This window comes from Hemicordylus capensis, chromosome 5, assembly GCF_027244095.1.
Source record: "Hemicordylus capensis ecotype Gifberg chromosome 5, rHemCap1.1.pri, whole genome shotgun sequence".
In the NCBI taxonomy this organism is placed as follows: Eukaryota; Metazoa; Chordata; class Lepidosauria; order Squamata; family Cordylidae; genus Hemicordylus; species Hemicordylus capensis.
In genome coordinates, this window is record NC_069661.1 from 124,816,317 (window position 1) to 124,830,679 (window position 14,363).

Genomic DNA, 14,363 nt, shown 5'->3' on the forward strand with positions numbered 1-14,363 from the left:
ACCACTGAAGCGGAATATGTATCAGCTGCACAGGGCAGTCACAAGATACAATGGCTGTGTCAACTACTGAAAGATCTAGGTACAGATGTACCACAGCCCATACCAGTGTATGAAGACAACCAAAGCTGCATTCAACTCTCCAAACAAGAAGATGTAAAGAGGCATACCAAACATATTGATGTGAAGTACTATGTAGTGAGAAGTCTGCAGAAGGACGGATTAATCAAGCTGATCTACTACCCAACAAATGAAATGCTTGCAGACATACTCACTAAGCCACTACCAAGACCCCACTTTGAAAAGCTGAGAGAGAAAATGAATTTTGTGAACTGAGTCACGAGACATCGAGAGGGGGTGTTGGAAGTTAAAGGACTTTGCGCTGTCTCTTGTCTCAGATAGTGGAGGACAGACTAGTGAGTCAGAGGGCTAGAGGGTCAAGACATTGGTCATTCCTGCACTGCTCTGACACTATCCCTTTGGATATGTAGATTGCTAATCTCAGGGATTAACTTCATTCCTCTCTCTCTTACCTACCTGCCCTTCTACCTTGCAACATGGCAAGCTCCTCTCCCTGCACCATGTGTGCAGAGAATATGCAGAATCCATCTACATCCATCTAGATAGATAGATTAGAGATCCTAACTCCTCACTTTTGTATCTAGAATGGAGTTCCTTAATAAATGCCTTATATATTAATTTGAAACTATGAATTAGCTCCAAGTTACTTTACTCTCAGCATACACGCATGCCTAACTAAATCCACTGTGTCAGTCAGTCATCCTTTATTGAGGTCATAGACCAATAAATCCACTGTTTTGTGCCTCTGTGCACTCTGCTGTAATGAGAAAGGGATTCTCTCACCACAGAGAATTTCCAACATGTTTGAACACTGTTTTGTAAAATAAACGCACAAAAATCCCCTACCAAAAATGCCTTTACAGTTGTTCTTTTCATGAAAGTAATCCCTGACTTAAAAGCCTTCCTTCTCCAATAGAACATGGGTGGGGGGGAAATGGTGACAAACACTGCATTTGAAAGGTGTGATATTCCGTGTGCTCCTGAGTGGATCTCGTAGTTGTTCAGAATATGCTCATGTGTTAAGAAAAAATGCTACCCATCTTGCAAATGCTTGACATACAACCTCCCATATAATGAGATGCATGCAGTGGAGATGAACTCTTTTGCGAGAATATGTTCCGCCAAGAAGATTACAGTGAAGAAACTGATGATGAACACAATTGAATTCTAACACTGGGCAACATGTTAGAACAGCATTCCAAAGTTAGCGCTTTAAAAAACAAAACAAAACCCTGCCATGCTGCTATATTGTGCTGACATCAAGTTTTTGGTAGTGTTTTTTGTGTGAAACTATTCTACATAATATCTTTATTATGAACAGTTATTAGTACCAGGGCACCACTGAGGAAGGCTTTTACCATTTTCAGTTTCCAGACTATGCCCTCAGCATATCTTGAAGGGAGATCTCGCAGACTCCCAGTGGAACAGCGCCTTGGTATGTGTGGCTCTGGTCAAGTGGAGGACATCATCCACTCCGTCCTTTATTGCCCTATTTACTATGTGATCAGGGAAAAAGCATGTGATAGATAAACTTAAGGGGATGAATGTAGAACCTTTTGACCTATCTTTTTGTGGATGTGATTCCATATGTCAGTTGTCAAATTGCCACCTTAGCTATGCTTTCTTTTAAACTCAGAAAGACATTTCTGTTCTAAAGTGTAGCTTTGGTTTTAGTTCAACCTAACTGATGTAACTTTCCAGTATGTTGTATTTTTTTCTGCTATGTTATGATCTATGGTCACAACAATAAACTTATTACTTATTAAGAACAGTTTTACTGACTCTAGCAATGACTTGTGGGGCAAGAAAACCCAGTTTCACCAACTGTCCTGTTGTCACTCATGTAACTGTCTAACAGTGCAATCCTAGGCATGTTGACTCAGAAGTAAGCCCTGTTGAGAACGGGGCTCATTGCCAGGAAAGTGTATATAGGATTGTAGTCTTACTATACACAATGGCAGGGATCACAACTTAGTTCAAATCAGAGTAGACCCATTGAAATAATGGGATTTACATTTTTTTAAATTAAGTATATGAAGTATACTCTACTCTGAGTCTGACCAAGTTAGTATCTCCAGCAGGTTCAAAATTGTTTAAAATATTTTTCTCTTTTTGGTGTTTTTTTTTTTTAAGGCAAAATGTTTCACTAGACATTATATGGTCAAGTTTTGTAGCTTGTGAAAATACCTTTCTAATAACCGCTTACACAACCGAGATAATTAAGTTTCGTATTTGTGTGACAGTAGCCATCTTGATGATGTCCTCCCAAACAAGCGCCCCACATGCAACAGTGACACCATCATAATTCTTCATCCTAGAGAGCTTTTCAAATCAAAAACCACCCATATAAATTTCTCACAAACCTTGCCACAAAATAGTTTTTGTAAACTACAGTCCTGGACTAAAAGGAGCTAGTAAACGCCATGGAAGACCTGTGTTATATGGAAATACTTGACCAGGCCTTCAATTTTTTTTCTCAATGGACCTGAAATACTGTGTCTATAATGGAAGGCAGAGAGATCCAGCTTCAGGTTCTTATCTGGAAAACACAATTTATTAGATCATTTAGTGAGCTGTTAGTTAGCAAAATGATTCATCATCATGAATGTGAATAGGTGTTTTGTCTATTGGCTGCTTAGTCAAATCTGTACCCCATTATATCTCCCAAAGGATCTGGGCAGATGGCAGCCATTTAGGTCCTGAATATGTCAATAAGTAGATAACAAATATGTCTGTTTAATTTGTAATGGTTTTTCTCTTCCTTTGATCTCACCCCAACCTTGCCCCGGCCCTGCCCTCTTTTGTATGTCTTTCTGTCTGCAGACATTTTGTTTGGCTTCTCTCTTTTCCATTCCTAGTTTTCTCTCATTGCTCACTTTATATCTGGGAGCTTCCCATCTCTTGCTGCCAAGTATGATGAGGTTTTATTGGGAGGAGTATGGTTCCGTTTTGTATTAACTTTGATTGCTGTCAGCTTTGTTTTAAATAGTTGCTTCTCAGACAGGAGCAAGAATAACTTTACAGTATAACTGGGAGCATAACCAGAAATGCTGTTATAATGAGTTCTGCTGCCTCTTCACTTAATATTATTTATTAGTAAAGAGGGATTGCACATACGGATATGTTGGATGCTAAAACAAAGTAAAATGACAAGAGAGAAACAGGTGTCTCCACAATCAGCAGAGATGTTTTAGGTTGTAAAAAAAGGTGGGGGGGATAAAAACAAATGCTTGCTTCTCTCCCAAATACATACTTCTCAGGTTGTGCCTGCACACTTCAGCAATTCCAGTGGAAGCCTCTGGAATTGAAGGCAGTCTACAGAACACATGCAAGGAGTATAGTATTAGAAGTAGCTGAACATCAAAAATAGGAGAAAAACACTGGCCAAGAAAAAAGCCAGCACAGCAAGCTTTTTATTCAGCCAACACACATAACTGCCTATTAAAGGAATTAATGTCTGTTTTATTTGGAAAAACAACTTCATTTCAGTACCCTAGTGTCAGAAAGGCCTGAAAATGCAGTGTACTCTAAAGAATTCCCAAATACTTTCATAAATAAAATAATAAAAGCTAAGAGTCAAAGGATTATATGACAACACATAACTGAAAAATTGGAACTGTGTGTATCCAACATTTCTGAATGTATGCAGAAGGATCGATAAAGGCACACAAAGAAAAATGATGGCAAACAAGTTTAGGTAATGACCAGGAAGTTGGAAAAATGAAGATTGGTGAAAAGAACTTCCTGCCACAGCCAGGCATTTATTAAAAGCTGACTCTAACAGCAACCCCAAGCCATGAACCTGCTCCTTGGGCAGGGGGTGGCAGCAGCAGAGTGTAACCCAGACAGAGTAAACTGTATACCCACTCCAGATACATTGAATCACCAGCTAACAGCATTTGTGTCTTCCCTGAACTAGGCTGCTTTATTAGCCTTCATTCAGTCTATTAGGTTCAGCACATTCTCACCTTCTGATTAAAAGGACAAGTAGAACTAGGTGTCATTAGGATTAAGTGCCATCAAATCGGTCTACTCTTAGTGACCACATAGATTCTTTCCAGGATGGTGGGGGCTTATAACTGAGCGAATGGATTCAAAGAATCTGGGGGGCCCAGCTCCACCTCCCCTATTTTCTTCATTGTGCTCCTCACTCAGGGGCTGCCGGGGAGAGGGGCGAACATGGACCCTCTCTTCCCTAGCTACACCCCTGCTCCAAGATGATCTGTCTTCAACTTGGCCTTTTAGGTCTCTCAGTGGTGCATTCATTGCTGTCATAATTGAGTCTGTCCTCCATGCTACTGGTCGTCCTCTTCTCTTTCCTTCAGCTTTTCCCAGTATTATGGACTTCTCAAGTATTTGTCCCAGCTCTTTCTGCCTAATTCTTGGTACAGCACCAGGAGACTTGTTCATCAGTAAGGCCTTTGCTTCCCCCTCTCACCTCTGTTTTCTTTGCATGATATATCTGAAGTGACATTTCAGTTGCCTGCCACGCTATTTTTCAGAAAGGAATTGGCAGTGAAGAAGATAAAGATAAAATTCATGCAGCTTGAGCCTGGAAAGTATTCCTAAAATGCTGTGTTTTTGAATGTACTCTTTCCACCTAATGACTGAAAGTTAAAGAAAAAAGAGAGAACAATTGCCTTTTCTTCCAAGTAATTGCTTCAGGTAGACAGTATCACAAGTAAATTACATTTTATTTATCTTTACAAAAAAAAATTAGCTTTACTAATATATAGATAACCATGTTTCTCTTTACTTCTGCTTTCTGCCTTGCAAGGGACTTTTGTGATCTGATCAGTTGTAGAAAAAGATCCAAGTAAAATCCAACTGCTAGATTGTTTAAAGACATGGGGGTGCAGCCATTTTCTTCTTTTATCTCAGGGTCAGCATTGCAGGGCATGTACCATAGATCCTCAAAAGAGCTCCCTGCTGATTACTGCCACCCCAGGGTTTCTGGAGTGACTGCCATGGGTGTACTGTCCATTGGGCAAGGGGAGACAGTTGTCTCCTGGCCCACTGCCTCAAGGGGTCTCCCAGAGGCAAGTCGCATGACTCCCCAGCACCCGCCCAGGCTTCCTTCGGTATTCCTTCCTTCCGCACTGTATTCCCTCTCTCTCTGTCTCTCTCCCTCCCTTCCTCCTTTCCCCATCTCCCTTTTGCCTCATTACTCATAGGCTCCTCCTTCCCCCATCCAGAGGCTCTCATTGGCTGGCGGGTAGATGCATCAGCGCCACATGTGGAAAAGTCCAGAAAGGCGCATGTTCAGCTGGAACACGCCGGCGGGTGAGCAAGAGATCACTGTGAACCCCAGTTTATCGAGGCCACAGTTCTCACCTTGCTACTGGTTACAAACGTGTCGTAGGCAGGGAGGGCAGCTGCTGTGTGTTTGTGAGGAGAGACACAGAGCCTGACTCCTCAGGTTAGCTGCTTAGTTGGAGCCTGACTCCAAATGGAACCTGATAGTAGTGCCTGGCCTCTCTGGCAGGGTTACAAACCTTTGTTTGGTCCTCACAGGGCTACTATGGCTTTTACGGCTGCATGATTCAGCAAGCTTCACTTACTGTCTTTCTTCCTGTGCCATGCAAGCAGTTAAAGCCACAGAAGCCTTGCTGGGGGTGGGGGAGGAGAATGTGGGCAACCTCACTGATGGATGAAGAACGGCACATTTTCCTTTAGGTCCTAGCCAGGGCTGAATTTTGGCATTCTCAGAATAGGTTAAGGTGAATTGGAAGCTTAAAATAAGCTCTTTGATACACATGTGCCCTCCCGCTCCACTTCAGGTCCGCCAATTATTATCTCACAACTAGCCGCTCTATCTCTGTAGAGCAAGACCCTGTCCTGTCGTTCACAATTGGCCCAGTCCTCGAGTGCAGGTGTGTTTCCCTTTAAGCAGTTGCAGAGGGAAGGGAAGAGCAGACATGTCCCCCTGGCAGTGTGACATGGATGCAGCTTGCAGCACCCCAGATCTGGTGGGGAAAGCGCAAGTCCACCACAATTGTTTTTGGCTCCCAACACACATACCCCTTATTGCCTGTCCTGCAAACAGAAGGAAGGAGGCTATTCCTGGTGCTTTTTTAACGTGCACCTCCTAATTATTTCTCCCCCAGCACCCTCCTCCTCCCCTCATAAGGGTGCCGGGGGTAGTAAAGAGAATCTGAGGATCCTTGCCCTTTTAATCTTTGGGTGATCACAGCACAGGCAAGCGAGGAAGGCGGGGGGAAGAGCAGGTTTGAGCAAAGTTGTCGAGAGAAGAGAGTCAAATGCCAAATGCCTTGTAACCAGAGATACGTGTCTGTGGATCTACATGGCTGTTGGGTGTTCTGGTTGTGCTTGTACTACAAGCACAACCAGAACACCCAACATTTCCTCATCTCCACTGGGGATTGCTTCATTCTCTCTCTCCGTCCTGCTTGAAACCTCTCCCGCACTCGCTTCCAGTCTGCCTAGGGCTCCAATCCCAGAGACAGAGATCAGGAAGAAGATGCTTCTCTCTGTCTCTCCTCCCCCCGCCCACCTCCCCCAAGGCAAGCAAGTCTCTTTTCTTTTGCTTTTTAGAAGACAGGGATCCCATCAATGTTTAATTCAATCGATGCTCTCATTTGTTAATGAACATACTAAAACACTTTGAGGATCAAGATGTTTAAGATACAACTAAATGTTCAATAAACAATATTGAGAAAGACACATTACCAGCTTTTGTTAGTGTAGTTTTGTGATTTGTTAAGCACTTCACTAAAAATAGTGCTCCTTTCTCTTTGGTGCTCCTTTCAGTTTAAGGTATTTGAAATATGTCACTTAATTATCATACAAAGCTGAGCAATGGAAACTGCCAGTTTATTTGCAAAAGCATAGCACAGTGAAGTACAGAATTTATCACTAAGCAATATCAAGCTGTACTTCTTTCTTGTCCAACAAAAGAAAACCAAAATTCTTTTAGATTTGTTCACCTATTGCCTTGTTAAAAACCTATTTTGTTAAAAAATAATTAAAATGATTCACAGCATGTATTTAGTTTCCAATAATATTTATAATTCTAAAAGGGACAGGCTTTATCTGAAATATTACAGAGGACTAACATGTTTCTTTTTCTGTGGGAATCTCTGCTTTCTATACATTTATGAAATACGTATACTGACTATAGAAATCATCCCTTTAAAGAATACTTCATTTACACAAAATGCCAGTTCAAATCTAACAGGGATAAATACGTTCTCTTAATGTCATAAAGTGGGACTCTCTTGCTCAAATATCAGTTCAGAAGTACTGATACAAAATATTTTTTAATATCAGAACAGCAAGTCTTTCTCTAGTACTATTAAATGACTTGCATCGTCCACTATTTACAAAACCTTTAAAAAAATAATTTAGGATGATGATTTATTGTGGCACATAGGTCATATATATATATATGACCTATATATTACATATTACTATTATTTAACTATGCTTTTTGTTACCACTATTCAGCCTTATTAAAGATTTCTTTACCTCATGAGCTGAGCTTCAGGTTATGCTTTTACTCAAGAGTCAATTATTTGAAGAGTGTAGCTAATAAGCTTACATGTAAACATGATAATATTCCAGGACCATGACAGTGATTTATCTATGGGTTAATCTTGCAGAGATGTTACAAACTGCTGAACTTGTAGAAGACAACAGTGTGCCGCATTTGACTGTTGAAGGCGAGAAGGAAACGAGTGAGTTTGAATTCTAGCTTGAATATCTAGCTCATGATAGCTTAGCATCTATCTAGCTAAGCAGCATAAATACTCTTACCTCTAGTGTTTCTAGTGTGTTCTGGGCATTAAAAGTAGCACAAATATATAGAGAGAGTGTGTATGTATAGATATATATTTGTAACTAGTTGGGATAGTTAGCAGAGACATCAGGCCAGGAGGAGAGGAAGGCAGTGAGGGGCCCATTTCAAAATCTTGTCTCTAGGCCCACTCCAACCTTGGTACATCCCTGGTGACTGTCACTGCTCACCCAGATAGGAGGGAGCCCATTAGCAGTAGTTTGCTGAGGACCACTGAAACCTGTAGCCAGCTCTGCTTGTTTCAAACCAAAATTTGTCTCACACCCAGCAGAAGTTAAATTAAGGCTGCATAAAAGCTCCAGCACTTTGTTTTAAGAATGTTGCAATTTAAACTACAGATATTGAGGCTTTTTCATTATACCCACATTCATATCTCCCCATTTCTTGTTTTGCTTAAACTCAACCTGAACAAGAATGGGAGATAATTCTAAGCTTACTGATGACTTTGTGATGTTTTAGTTGGTCCTGATAAAGGTATTAGCCTACTGTGGCTTATCTGATGTTAAGACTCATATCAGATCCCTACTAAAGTTTTCTCATGAACTGTGATGGGACTCTGATCAAATTCTGAGTAATGTGATGGGCTGATACTACTTTCTGGGAACAGAATAAGCCAGCTAATGAATTTCAAATGCTTTCATTCTTGTGACCTAAACTTGACCGAAAAAAGTTACTGCTGCCAGTTTTTTTCCTTTATACAAAGCCCAGACTTAATGTGTAACCTATTTTTTTTTGTCTTGGATAGAAACTTAGTAACTGGGTGTTTACAAAAATCAACTGAACATTTTGTTTTAAAGAAGCAGCCAAGTACTTAACTGTCCAAGACTACGGCTTACAAAAGAATGGTAAGAAAACAGAATGAAATAGGAAATTAAAACATAATTTAACACTAGAATACCCAATAGATCACCTATACCAACTTCTTCTCTAATACAGTATGCTTTAGAGCAGGGCTGCTCAACTTCGGTCCTCCTGCAGATGTTGACCTACAATTCCCATAATCCCTGGCTATGGGCCACTGTGGCTGGGGATTATGGGAGTTATAGTCCAAAAACTGGGGGGGGGGGCGGTGCTAAGTTGAGCAGGCCTGCTTTAGAGCAAGAGTAGGCAGCGTGTGGCTCTCCAGATGCTACTGAACTATACTGAACTACAATTCTCACTTTCCCTGACCGTAATCATTTGTGGCTGGGGATGATGGAAGTTGTAGTTCAACATCTGGAGAACCACATGGTTCTCCATGTTCAACACTGAAGTTCTACAACAGCTTATAGGATCCTTATAAGCTCTGTTGGGGCTAGGGTTCTTTGGAGGTAACTCCAGGGCCTACAAGTTCCTCCAAAGCCTAACTTTATTCCCTGCAGCTGCTATTGGCTAGGACGACAGCTAGAAAGCAGAATTGGAGCAACTCAGGACTGGAAGCCTGGGCCGTAGCCCAATTCAGTGGATTTCCCCAGAGCAACAGCACTGCTAGCACCTCTTAGGATCACAAAACTCAGAAACTTCTTTCACATACACAGGTACTTCTGGAAGGTTGCAGATAGGTTGCTGGGTGTTACACTCTGGCCATGTCCATACCCATTCTACATTCCTTTGAAAAAGTATACAGAGAAGGAGATTCTATGGGCTCCTCATTTGGTTAGAAAGCTTTTCTCAATTATTTAACCGGAAACAGCTTTGGAAACATTTGCTTTTTAGCTTATTGTAAAGGGCGAACAATTAGGTTCCCTTTTCCTTCTGTCATCATTCCAAATATTTGAAGGGATTATAGTCCATTACAGCAGAACCAAAAAAATTCAAAATGATCTAGGCAGATAGCAGCAGCAGCAACAAAGAAATTAAACAGCAGATATGAAGAATTACACACAGAAACCAGTATGCACCGATTCTGCTTTCCCCCAAATTACTGCTACGCATTCTAGCTTGGCCCGAATTATGTCCAGGGTAAGAAAATCCTCTATTTGCAGCAGCTTTGTTTTTTGGTTTTTTTGGTTTGGGGGTGGGGTTGTTTTGACGAAAAACTGGGTTTTCTGGTATGCCCCACCACTTCTCCCACAATATGTGGAGTGGCCATTGCCAGTAATTCAGCTTTTTTCAAAACTCACACTTCACAAGGCTAAATGAAGGTGAGTTTGACAGCTGTGTTGGGTATGGTCTGCTCTGAGTGATTTGCAATTGTGAGTGCCGGAGGTGGGAGGGGGAGAAATTCCTGAGTTTTAACACAAGCCTTGCTAGTGCTGCTACTCCAGTCTTTATGAGTCTCTGGCTTCATCTTATTGAAGCCTGGTCACCACAGGAACATAGGCTTTACATATGCAGATGTTGTTGGAGAATGCCTAGAACTTAACAATGGAGACTACAGGTTCAATGTAACCTGAGCCCTTTGTGTCCGAGCGGATTCCATGAGGCTGCATTTTTCTTCATCAGAGAGAGAAAGCAATGATTTCTACTTTAAACTTCCATTGCCTCTTAAATGGTCTGGGATGGGGTGGTGGGACATGAGGTCATGAAGACAGTCACAAAGGCAAGTTCATTATAAAAACCAGCAAAGATTTGGGTCAGATTCAGCAGGTTCGGGTTAAGCGTTCTGTTGTTTGATCTGGCTTCTTGTCATCTTGTCTCCCTGGTCTTCCACAACTAGCTGTCAAACTAACAACAACAAGAAAGATCTCTCGCCTCCTCCTCTGGGATGTGATTGGTTAGAGAAAAAGCCCTGAGTAAACTGTGGGAATGCACACAGGAAGATGATCTTCAGGGAACACTGACAAGAACCAACCCTATGTGAACGGCTCATCTAATCATCCGAATTAAACAGCTGCAAATCTACCCCGAAGCATGAAGCCATGTCTGAATATCTCCCAGGTGACAGAACTTCTGAGAATATTCTAAAACTTTAATAAGCAACATGAATGAAGGATGTGATAGTGTGGCACAATATCCCAATACCATTTTCCAAGCTGGGTTTTTCCACTTGTAGCTATAATAAGTTGTCTGAATGTGTACTTTGTAGTCACATTTTGGAAGTAACTCAGGTATGTGCAATCAGGGCCAGGTGTTCTTTCTCTAGGAACAGGTGCAGTTTGTGCACCTCCTGGCCACAGACTGGCCATTCAAAAGCAAGGTCATAACCAGAAAATCTTCCAAACTGCAGATTATTTTGTAGACTGTCAAGTCACTGTGTGCAATTGGCTCAATAAAAGGCAACACATATGAAAGCACCCTATGTTGTATACAATATGGTGTAGTGTTGTACACAACCGACTCTTATAAGTAGGTCAAATAAGAAGGTAGTGACAAAAGTTCTATAGCTTATTCTCTCAAAGCACTTTGATATATTCTTATGAAATGTTATTCTAGTATGCAATAATAATATGTGGAAGGAAAACAAAACAAAGCTTTTATTTGTGTAAACTTTAATCTTTGTACAGTAGGAGCATACAGTACATGTCATGTATACAATTTGTACAATAATGCTTTCCAATACACTGAAAAAATATTTGTAAACCCCTGAAAAAATGTGCATTTTATCAAAGTTTTAGCTTTGTTTTGCACACTGTTTGAATTTATCAGGCAATAATTCTATAAGAATCATTTACTACATTCCACTTTTGCATGACTTCAGCATAACACTAGCCTGTGACCAGGGCCAGATTAAACATATAGCATAATGGAGCCATTGCTCAGCCTGCATTAAAACGTTAAAATAAAGTATCTAGTACTTTAGGTTTCATCTAGTGAATTCTCATACAGCAAAGGGATTCTGGTGATCAAGGGGTGAGGTTTCAATATTGTGCACAGCTTCCTGCCATCTCTCCCAGCTATTGTTTTCTGGACAACTGCCTTTACTGCCCATCTGTACCTATTACTATGATCCCATCTCTCCCCTGTTGGGAAAGAGTGCTTGACACAATAGAATAGCTTAACGTTCACTGTGCTGGGCTTTGGGATGAGATGGCTTTGAGATGGGGTTCAAGTGTCTAAGACAGGCCTGCTCAACTATGCCCCCCTCCGGCTGTTTTTGGACTACAAGCCCCATAATCCCTAGCCAGATTGACCAGTAGCCAGGGATTGTGGGAGTTGTAGGCCAACATCTGCAGGAGAGACGAAGCCGGGCAGCCCTGGTCTAATTCAGAAAACAACAGACTAAAATAATCTGATAGCAGTGTCACCTGGGTGCTCCATAAAAAGTGAATGAACAAAGAGTGGCCATTCCAGAGACAGGGCTACTATATAAGTAACTCAGCCATTTTTCAGGAGCAATGATAGATTAAACTCACAGCGTTTTCATTCTCCATTTACACACACTTCTTCACATTGCAACACCTTTCTCAACCACATTCCCCTCAGCGCACACACTATATCTCACTCTATTTAGCTATGCAGTCACGTATCTTGCATTTTGTCCATGCAGACACACGCACGCATGAGTGCGTGTGCACACACACATCCCTTTCTGCAGTAGCAACACAACCATATTTTTCAAATCTCAGTTACATTCCTGCACTTTAACAAACCCTGCAGGCTTTGGGAAGTTGAAAGGAATAACCCAGACAGCATACCACTTAAGTTTGCCTACACCAGAACGAACAGTTTCTAACCAGGACAAGACTTCCCTAAGAGTAGGGGTGTGCAATTTGGATTTTCGGTGTTTCAATTCAGATCCGAATCGAAACACCCCTGATTTGTTTTTAGGTCCGAATCTGACCCATCCGAATCACCCCAGATACGATTCGGATGCAAATGAATCCAAATCCAAATCGATTCAGATTAAAAAACCGGGTCCCTGGGCCAAAAGAGTGGGGTGAGGTGGTAGTGCCTAATGGGTGGAGGCTACCACCCCAATTGCAGAGGGATTGGGCAGAGGGCTGATTTTTGGTGATTTGTTGAAGTTTACGCGTCTTTAAGGTTTCCCCCCATTAGGTATAATGGAGAGTGTATCGCTTAACAACCAGGGGAAAGGGGTGGCCTAGAATGGTGTGGGGTTGGGGGTAGTGCAAGGTAGGGGCAAGGAAGCTACTAGAATTTTTTCAAAGGATTTGGGCAGAGGGCTGATTTTTGGTGATTTGTTGAAGTTTGAGTCTTTAAAGTTTTTCCTCATAAGGTATAATGGAGGTTTCAGCAGCCCCATAAGTGCACTTGGGGGGTGCTGGGGTGGCCCAGAGCAAGTGGTGGTGTAGTTCACATAGGGTGCCAACCACCCCCATAGGTTTCTAACCCATTGGGTACAGGGTTCTGTTGTTTTTGAGGTGTTCTGAGTGTGGATTCTATGATAGCAAATGAGATTTTCAATGAGACACCATGAATCCACTCTCATTTGCTATCATAGACTCCACACTCAGAACACCTCAAAAACAACAGAACCCTGTACCCAATGGGTTAGAAACCTATGGGGGTGGTTGGCACCCTATGTGCACTATACCACCACTCGCTCTGGGCCACCCTAGCACCCCCCCAAGTGCAGTTATGGGGCTGCTGAAACCTCTATTATACCTTATGAGGAAAAACCTTAAAGACGCATAAACTTCAACAATTCACCAAAAATCAGCCCTCCGCCCAAATCCTTTTAAAAAAATTCTGGTAGCTTCCTTGCCCCTACCCCAACCCCACACCATTCTAGGCCACCCCTTTCCCCCGTCGTGAAGCGATACACTCTCCATTATACCTAATGGGGAAAAATCTTATAGATGCATAAACTTCAACAAATCACCAAAAATCAGCCCTTTGCACAATCCCTCTGCAATTGGGGTGGTAGCCTCCACCCATTAGGCACTACCACTACCACCACCCATTAGGCACTACCCCTGCTAACTGGGCAAAGAGGCACCTTTTACCGTGGTGATTCTCTTTATTTAGCAGGGGGAGAGTAACTGGCCCTATCCACCCCCAGCACAGTACTTCCAGTGACTGTTGCTGGTGTGTGTCTTTATGTTTCTTTTTAGAATGTGAGCCCTTTGGGGACAGGGAGCCATCTTATTTGTTATTTCTCTTTGTAAACCGCCCTGAGCCATTTTTGGAAGGGCGGTATAGAAATTGAATTATTATTATTATTATTATTACCACCACCCCACCCCACTCTTTTGGCCCTGGGACCCGAAATTCAAGTAGTTATCAGATCGGACCTTTTTGCATTGAAGTCAATGGGAGGCAAAAGGCGGGAAATTCAAATAGACGTCATTGCTTAAAATGGAGGGGAAAGAAGGCGGCACTTATCGGCCACAAAATGGAGGGCCGAAACAACAGATAACTCGGAGCCGAAATGGGGGTGATTCGTTTCAGCTCCAAAACATTTTTGGGGGCTAGGAAGGTTATTCGTTTCGGGGCCGAATCACTCGAAATTGGCTGTTTCGGGTACAGATTTCACATCCCTACCTAAGAGTTGTTTCTCCATCTTTACTATGCTTGACATTTTTAACCCAACTTTTCCAGCATGAGCTGTTTTTCATTTCTGGGAATTGCTGGACACACAAATTCG

The 14,363-nt window shown here is 42.0% G+C and overlaps 1 long non-coding RNA gene across 1 annotated transcript; it reads left to right on the forward strand.

The window, feature by feature from the left end:
- The first annotated feature begins 2,905 nt into the window (after nucleotides 1–2,905).
- LOC128328067 (uncharacterized) lies at nucleotides 2,906–12,762 on the forward strand. The gene is made up of 4 exons (XR_008308981.1): nucleotides 2,906–5,361; nucleotides 7,701–7,775; nucleotides 8,640–8,739; nucleotides 10,533–12,762. It is a non-coding gene; the product is annotated as an uncharacterized LOC128328067 (long non-coding RNA).
- Nucleotides 12,763–14,363: the final 1,601 nt, after the last annotated feature.